We start from the raw sequence: 8,679 nt of genomic DNA on the forward strand, positions 1-8,679 counted from the left end.
ACAGCTGGGTACTGTGGTGCTGATGGTTCAGCTGGTGCATCATATTTACCCCTCCGTACTGCTTCTTACTGCTTCATGCCGCTGCAGCAGCCACACCGCTACCCGAGTGCAGGTATTCTGCAGCAGAACCTGTCCATCTAGCTGAGAACTGTTGAAACAGCTGGAACTTGACCTTTCAGTGGGCTATTCTCCATTGGTACCTGCCAGATTAACACCATGTGGGATCTTCTGCAAAGCTGCTGCTTCACTCGAACAATCCTTGCAGTCTGCATTAGCAATGGTGTTAGTCCTGTCTAAGCTTCCCTGGGTGGGTCAGGGCCATCTTTGCTATCAGGGCACATAGGGAGGACTTTGGGGGTCTTTGCCCCCCTGTCATATAACAGGAAGGGTCTGGCTGCACTTCTGAGCTTTTGAGGCTGTGAGCTCATGAGAAGGAAATAAAAAAAGAGAGAAAAAAATCACAGTGAACTTTATTTTCCTCTTGCTCCTTGCATGCTATGCCAGGGCTCTTCTGAGAGGAGCACAGGGTAACCAGTCAAACTGAACACCCCACTGAGAGAGACCCGGGAAGTATGGACCTGCACCTGCCTTATTCAGACAGGCCATACACAAGGCTTCTGAGCCTACCCACGCTCACAGGTTGGCCACATATGCAGGATACTTCTCTCCTCTGCCTCCCCACAGTATCCCATTGTGGAGGAAGGGAAGGACCACACTGATTGGCTCCTGTTCCCAAGTGCCGCATGCTGGAAACAATGAGGTGGAGTCTGTAGGTAAAGATGACAGTTCTGTCCCTACCTGAGAAGCTGTACGAGTTTTGAGGACCCCTACCAGCAGCATTTTGCTGAGATGAGGAGACCCAAGTGGCTTTCCAGGCTATTTCAGGCACAGCACTCCTCATGGTCTGCAACTATTAATTTTACCCAGCTTGCATCTCCTCATGGGAGCACAGCCCAACAGAGTAAAACTACACACATAGTTGAATGCAGCCCTCCCAAGTGACAGCTCTGCACGCAAGTGGGTAAAAAATGTGCAACCCCAAACCTCCACTTCTCTGGGCTTGCAGCAGACTAGAGTCCCAGCAAACTGAGACACAGGGTCTTAGCCTTTGCACAAAGGTCTACAGAATGCAGGCCTGGTTCCTGTCCTTGCCCTTCGCCTCCTGGTGCTTACTGCTGTGCTGGTTATGGCTGTCACGATACCAAGCAAGGACGCACTCATTGCAAATTCTCCAGGTAGGTTTGACAGCCTGGATATCTCTGTGCCTGGGTTGTCTCTTCTTCCTCCACATTTGCCAGCACCAGGGAAGGAAGACATGCTAGAGAGCAGTGGACACAAAACCTGCGCCCTTGTGACTTGGCATCTGTTTGAACACCCCAGGGTGGAGTAAGCACCGTGTTCAAGGCACTGAAGTGAGAGCCTGGGCAAACAGAAGCAAGGTAGCATCTGAGACCACAGAGCAAATATTTGCCTGCAACACACTTCGGCAGACAATTGAAAGGCAGCCAGCAAAGGGTGGAGAAGTCTGTTGGAGATGACACACTGCTTGTTTGCTCAGCCATGCAGAGGACATAAATGCCAGACAGGCCTCTGGGCAGCTGTAAAATGCAAAGAAGAGGAGTGGTCCAGTCACAGCCAGTCTACACGTGCCTAAATGCCCTCTGAGCACAAGTGTGAACATCATCTCAGAGGTGGCTCACCTGATTCTGCTGGCATGTACCTCTGCTGGCATGTACTTCTGGGCAGGGACAGGAAGGGAAAAGACTTTCCTGTGCCATCTGTCTTCCTCCACTTCTGCAGCAGGAGCTGGCTATCACTGACCTCCAGCTGGGCATGTTGGGGAGCAACTCCTGCCCACATCTTGAGCCTCCAAACCTATTGTTTGCACACTGCATGGTCAAATAAACTGCTTTTGCCACCCTCTGGCTCTGTGGCATTATCCACATGGCTGGGAACATTTCTGCTACCTAGTAAAGTGCAAGGGCAGATCAGACATCACCACCCTGCTTGTCCCCTCTCCCCCCAAAAAGCACTAGGCTAGGCAGAATTATACCTCCTTTATGTTCAAGGGATCAGATTAAAACATGCACAAAATAGTATTTTGTGGTGGCTTTTTCTGAGTAACAGAAGAAGTCAGGCTGTCTGCTGAATCAGCAATGTTTGGTTTGGGGTGAGGGGTGACATTTTTCTTTTCTTGTACCTGGTTTAGCTGATTACAAAACCTGTGTGTATCCTACTTCATCAAACAGATTTGGTAGCACAGGTGAGACTTCCTACAGGTGGTAACAGCTGTCTTAGCCCCAGAAGACAGTGTCTTAATGTGACAATGTCCATGGCTCCCCCAGTGCTGGAAACCAGTGGAGCTCTGGCCAGGCAGGGGGTGCAAGGGGATCCTTGTATTTCAAACTGCCCCTCTCCCAAAAGATTTCAGAATTTTTGTCCTCAGTTTTCTACCAATTATCCTTTCACTTGGAAAAACCACATTTAGTTAGACACCGTCTTCATGTTCAGTGGTAAACAGCTGTTAATACACAGCTGTACCACTTGATGGAAGCCTCCTGACCCATCTGGAAATGAAGAGGGTCTGAATGATGCGCTACAACACCAGAAAGGCAAGAGGAATGCTCACTCATGTCCCCAGCACGAGTTCATCCTCTGTTCTGGGACTGGATAATGTTTCCTCTCTGTAGTAACTGCTGGGGGTAGGAGGACACCAAGGAGTGTGGAAGCTCATGTGAGGTCCAGCCACCATGACCTGCCTTGCTCCCTGTGCTGTTGCCATTCTTCCCACCTATGGGCTGCATGCAGTCCAGGGCCACATGGGCCCTGCCCTGAGGGAAAAACCTACCTTTTGCAGGGGAGGAGGGACTGTTGGTATTCTGGGGAAGGAGACCATTTCCTCAACCAAGCTGTGCTTCCTACAGGGTAAGGCAAAGGATTTTTATTTGTGTTGCTTTGCACTCTCTCTTGTTGTCCCAAATCTCTTGCAAGCTGAAAACATGATACTGGGTTCTGGGAAACTGCTGGTCCAAGGTTGGTGAGTTTGTGGGGCTGTTTGAGCCAGCTCCCTGGCTGACAGCAGCATGCACTTCAGAAAAGCATAAGGTTGGATAAAAGATCTTCCTCCACCTACTACCCATGAGCATCTGCGAACTTAAAGAGGGAGAGATCCTGGGGCCTCCACATTTAATAGTTCTAGTGGTACTCATGCCACAGGTTTGTTTAAAAGCTTTTGGAACTGCACAAGCTCCTGACATCGCCAGCTCCAGTAGCAGAAGATAACTGTGCTGCCAGCTCCATGGGCTGCCACCTAAACCTGGTGGCATGAGAAGCAGTGAATAGTGTTTTCCTTGTTCACTTTTCCTGTTGGAATCCTTGTTTCTTAGACCTCTACCATACCTTCTCTATTTTGCAGGTTAAGAGTCCTAGTACCTTTGTAGTGTCCTGGCACAGAACTACTCCATACTTGCAGCTCCTTGGAGTTTGTCCTGTCCTGTCATTGCACCCATTTTAAGATAGGGAGACCAGAATTAGGTAGATGGCTCATGGTGCAGACACACGAGAGAATTAATTAACTGAATTAATTAATTACCTTTATTCCCTTCCTCATGATTCTCAACCTTTTATTTCCACTTCTTACCACTACTGAGCACACTGAACCATTTGCAGCACTTCCTGGGTCTCTTCCTGAATGACAACAGCTGACATGGAGTCCATCAGTCTGCAGCCAAGACAAGGATTGCTGTTGCACCCATATACATTACTGCATGATCATCAAAGCTGAGCTTTATCTGTCGCTTTATTGCCCAGTTACTTTGACATGTGGCAGCCTTCTGCTGTCATTAAGTAGAGATACAGCTCACTAGATTCCTATCTGTCAGGTGGACCTTGAAAATGTAAATGAGGGAGCAGGATCCCTGAGCTTGCAAGGTGTCTGAAACAAGCACATAAAGGCATAACTTAACACTGTCTCCGACACAGACATTATTGTTACTTGTCAGAAAAACAGAGAGGAAGAATTGATATGCAGATATCTACTCCATCCACCCTGTTTGAGTTGTTTTCCTTTTGGGGCAGCCTTTGGAGCTGGCTATGCCTTTGGAAAGCCTAAGGCTGCTCCAAACCCTTGGATTGCACATCAGCGCCCAGTGTTGTTGCTGGGGAATGGTGATTTTCCCCACAGCAGATGGAGCACTCATGTGACACTCCATAAACTATGTATCATCTATTTACATCTTTTTTTACATTAGCAACAGATGGCTTGGCATAATTATTTCTTTTAAATTAGGGGGGAAATGTATCTAAAACTTCACACATATTCTGGAGCCTATGGTTTTTACTTTTGCAACATCAATGCTGAGGTCTTTAGCAGAAGGACCTTCCTCACCCTTCTGTTGCCTTCTGTGAAGAGATGTCTCACCAAAGATGCAGACAGAGAGGAGAGGAATAAGCAAGCAGAAACTCTCCCAGTCATGCGATGGGGAGAGGAAAAGCTGTCTCTGAAGCCATAAAGACAAAAGGGAGAGGAAATGGACTTATAGTAGGAGGGGAAGGGAAGAAAAGAAGCATTAGTGCTGACAAATACTACCTTCGAAAGCTGATTGGACTCAAGACCTAGAAAAGCACGAGCATATTTCAGAAATATAGAACTTAGCAAAACAGGAGTTGAGCAGTTGTTTTCTTCTTGTTCCCCTTTTGGCATACAAGGCTGTAGGCACTGGGTTCCTGATATAATCTTTTTCTCAGGAAATATGAGTCTGGGTGAGAAGGAGGGTTAATGTAGACCAGGACTTTCCCGTACTCATGAGACTCCCAAAACGGGCTGTAAGCAAGCTGCCAGCTTGGTTTGACTTAGCAGTACTGATGCTGTCAGAAGAAAAGAAGAGGTGTTCATTAAGGCCATGGGAAGAGGTACAGAATAGACTGAAATCTGTTTATGAGACTATATTTGCCTGGAAAACAAAAGGTCTTTGGGTGATTAGGGATAAAAAAGGTCCCCAAAACTGCCAGATGCAAGCATTATCCTTGTGCACAGTGCTGAGCCTTGTGCACTGCCAAGGTGCAAGGCTGCTGCCATCTGTTGGGAGGTGGCTGGGGCTTGGTGGAAGAGGGCTGTCAGAGAAAGGCATGAGAAGGTTGTTGGGACACAGGGGGGTTGATCTGCATCCTTACTACAAAGGGCTGTACTGGAGGAAAAGGAGCTCTCCATGGGGTAGCACATCTGCTGACAACCTCATCAATGCTGCAGTGCTGTCTGCAAGCAAGGATCTGATACACCTTGTGCCAGCAGGAAGGAGTAGAGTACAGCTCTGGGAGGAAAACATTTTTGATTGCAAGAGTCCCTGTGAAACATCTCTTGGAGAATGAGCACAGAAGCAATACCAAGACCTGCAGGCAGATCTCTGGGCTGCAGGACCCCACGGTGGCCAATGGACCAGTGGGCACTGCATTTGTAAGCAGGTCTTTCCCAGCTCAGGCATGTGCATCTGCTGTCTGACATGTCGTTCTTTTGCTAGATTATTTTGACCTGTGGACCTTTGCTGCAGTAAATCAGATGATGTGCCTACTTGTTCTTGCTTGGTGTTTCGTAGCAAGCAAACATGGTATGGTGGGTGGATGCAAAACTAGTTTACATTTTTACACTGGTTTTACTCCTCTGTAAATCCTACTCAGTAATGACTAATCCCCAAGTTGATTCCCCTTTCCCATTCGGATTATTTTATTTTCACTACATTTTGGTACCTAATAAAGTTTAACCATTTAGGGTCTATCTGTTGTGATTTTTCACATGCTATAAGGACAAGCGGCTGGCTCTAAGGCAGAACCCCAATAATGTTTATATGTAGGAGCAAATCCCAAGTGTATGGTAAAAGCAAAGGCAGGAGAGATTATAGGATACAGCCCCTCCAAGAAAGTATAAATACTTAAGGAAGGTGCACAGAAAGAACAGATTGCTAAAGAAACGATAGCAAATGCCTACAAAGAGTCAGGCAAGACACAAAGATTGGGTGCAATACTCCGAGGACCCCACCTGTTCTGAGTCTATTCATGAAACTTCACATAATGGCAGGAAGAGCTAGGGCTGTGCAGCCACTGGTTATCAGCAACCATCTTTACCAGGAACAACACTACCGAGGAGTCGTTCCCCTGGGCCAAATCAAGAAGGACAGAAGCAAGCTGATGCTGTGCTCCTTTGTGAGGAGCTGTGCAACTAACTCATTCCCACTGGCCTCAGGTCCCTCTGTCTGCAGCAATTCAAAGAAAGGCAACACCATAGACCTGGAAAAGCCAGGTGGCCCTCAAAAAAGCTGAAGAGCCCTGCAGCCACATCAAAGAGCACAGCATGAGAAGACCCGCCACCCTAACAATCCCATCGGCTCAGAGGGGTGCTGGGTCAGCTGCCACCTTCAGCTCAGCCCTGGCTTTAGGGATGGGCTTGCCTCTCTGACATGAGAAGAAGCTGCTCTGTGTCACTGAGGTTGCAGCAATCCAAGTCTTGCCTTGCTGTGGCTCCTCTCCATCAGCTTGCCAGTGCTGGGACTCATGCACAGGCTGCAGCTGCACCCTGTCTTTGCCTTCTTGTCTGTCTCACACTTCTCATGGGATCAACATGCACCCCTGTCAGGATCTGATCTCACTGCCCTTCGCAAGGCAGTATAGGTTACTGGAGGCTGTTCTTTTAGACATCTGCCAGCAGGTGGGTGGTCTCCTGGTTCCCTCTGTACCTGTCTTTCCTTAGAAGGGTGAGGATTCACCTAATTCCTTCTTCCATTCCTTGCAAATGAACCAGTTCTGATGCAATCTCCTGGGTTGCAAGGAGGTGTGTCCACCTTTTCCTCTGTCCTGGATCTCTTGTGGCATCTACAGTGCCCCCACAAGTCAGTGAGGCATGCAGTGGGGGCAGCATCCCACTGTGGAGCAAGAGTCAGGGCAGGAAAAGTCTGCTGGGGCTGGCTAGCATGGCTACTACTGCTGCCAATCTAACATCTACAATTACTGCTATGAATCACTCATTTCTTCTGAGCAAGGTGAAGTAAATCAACAGCCAAGATCTGAATGCAGGAAAGGCTTTGCCTAGCAGCCCAGAATGGGAAGTTCACAGGATTTCAAGAGAAGCAGCTTTGCTGACACCATGTTGCCAGTCCTTGTGTTTTTAATAATGTGTCTTATATGTTTTTGTTTGTTTGTTTGTTTCCCCGCAAGGGCTCTTGCAGTTGCAAGATGATTACTGAGTTCTCTGTTCATGTTTTCGTATTGAGAAAATCCTTGCTTGTGGAAGCTGAGAACAAGAACTTCAGGGACTCAGAATACCTGTATGTAAATAAAGGGTAACACCATAGAGATTATTTTCAAAGCAGTGCCTTGTTTTTCATCCAGAAAAATACTTGTACATGGCAACCTCAGGGACAGAGAAAACCAGACATGACTGAAACTATGAAATAGCTCTTCAGTACATGGGCTCTTCTCTAGCCTCCCAGGTGCAAATACAGCTGTGCCTAACTGGAGGTCTGCTTTGATGCCAGCTTCTTCTGGTCTATGTTGTATACTTGCAGTTATCAAAACAGGAGACACTGCTGAGGGAAATTTTAGGCACAAGACAGAAGGTTGGTGGGCTTCAGGTACTTCATCCTTCTTGGGGAAAGGCAGCATACCCAGGGTGCCCAGTTCCTTGTGTGGGGAGGAGGAAGGACCACAGGGCTGTACCAAACTGTCTTATTCACGCTCTTACATGAGGAATCTAACTATTTAACCAGACACGTTTCTACCTTCCCTCCTTCTTGATGCATGAGTTGAGGCGTTGGCTGGAAGGGATATTCAGGGGCAAGGTGTAAACTGTTGTGGCATACAACCAAGAGATTAATCAAAATTTGCTTTGTGATCTTTACTGTGGTCCTTACATACCACAATGAGAAAGTGGGAAGGGGACGAACAAAAACCTGCAAGGAAAAGAGAAATGAGACTAGAGCACTGTCAGGTTGTTCCATTGGATGCTGAAGACCCTAGATGGGATGAAAACATAAATCAAAGACTGTCATAAAACAGCTCACTGATTATAATAGTTATTTTGAAACAATCTCTGTTAAATTGAGTATTGTGACTCTCCTCAGAGCCCAGGCACAAAGGCAATATCATCAGGCAACACCAACTGCTGGTGCCTAGTTGTCGAAAATGTCAAGAAAGACAAAAGCATGACCTTCTACTTCAGAGAGTAAGGACATGTTACATGGGATGATGGGAGGCCTCTCCCTGAAAAAGGTGGTTTACACAGGACTGTTCACACAGCCCTGCATAAAGTATGGCATATTGTTTTCAGGTTCTGCTGCCTCCTCATCTTGGTTAAAGAAGAAATAAGTTTCTAGAGTGAAGGCAGAAAGGGGGAGGGGGGCGAAAATTATTCTTGACTGTGAAGCACAACATATGCTATCGTGAAGCTGAACAGCTTTCCATGAAACATATTCTAGCCAAGCTATTAGTAACACCTGATACAGCCATGGTTTCCCATCAGCTACCTGTCAGCAACAAGCAATTGACTCAATATTATAAATTATGTTCCTTTCTCCTCTCCTTCCCTCCCACCAATTAAGCATCTGTTAATCATGAGAAATAATCCTCTTCTTGGAAAATGTGGGATAAACAGTTTTTGTAATAAAATGGAATATTATTGTAAATAATCATTAA

Source organism: Columba livia, chromosome Z (genome assembly GCF_036013475.1).
Source record: "Columba livia isolate bColLiv1 breed racing homer chromosome Z, bColLiv1.pat.W.v2, whole genome shotgun sequence".
Taxonomy (NCBI): Eukaryota; Metazoa; Chordata; class Aves; order Columbiformes; family Columbidae; genus Columba; species Columba livia.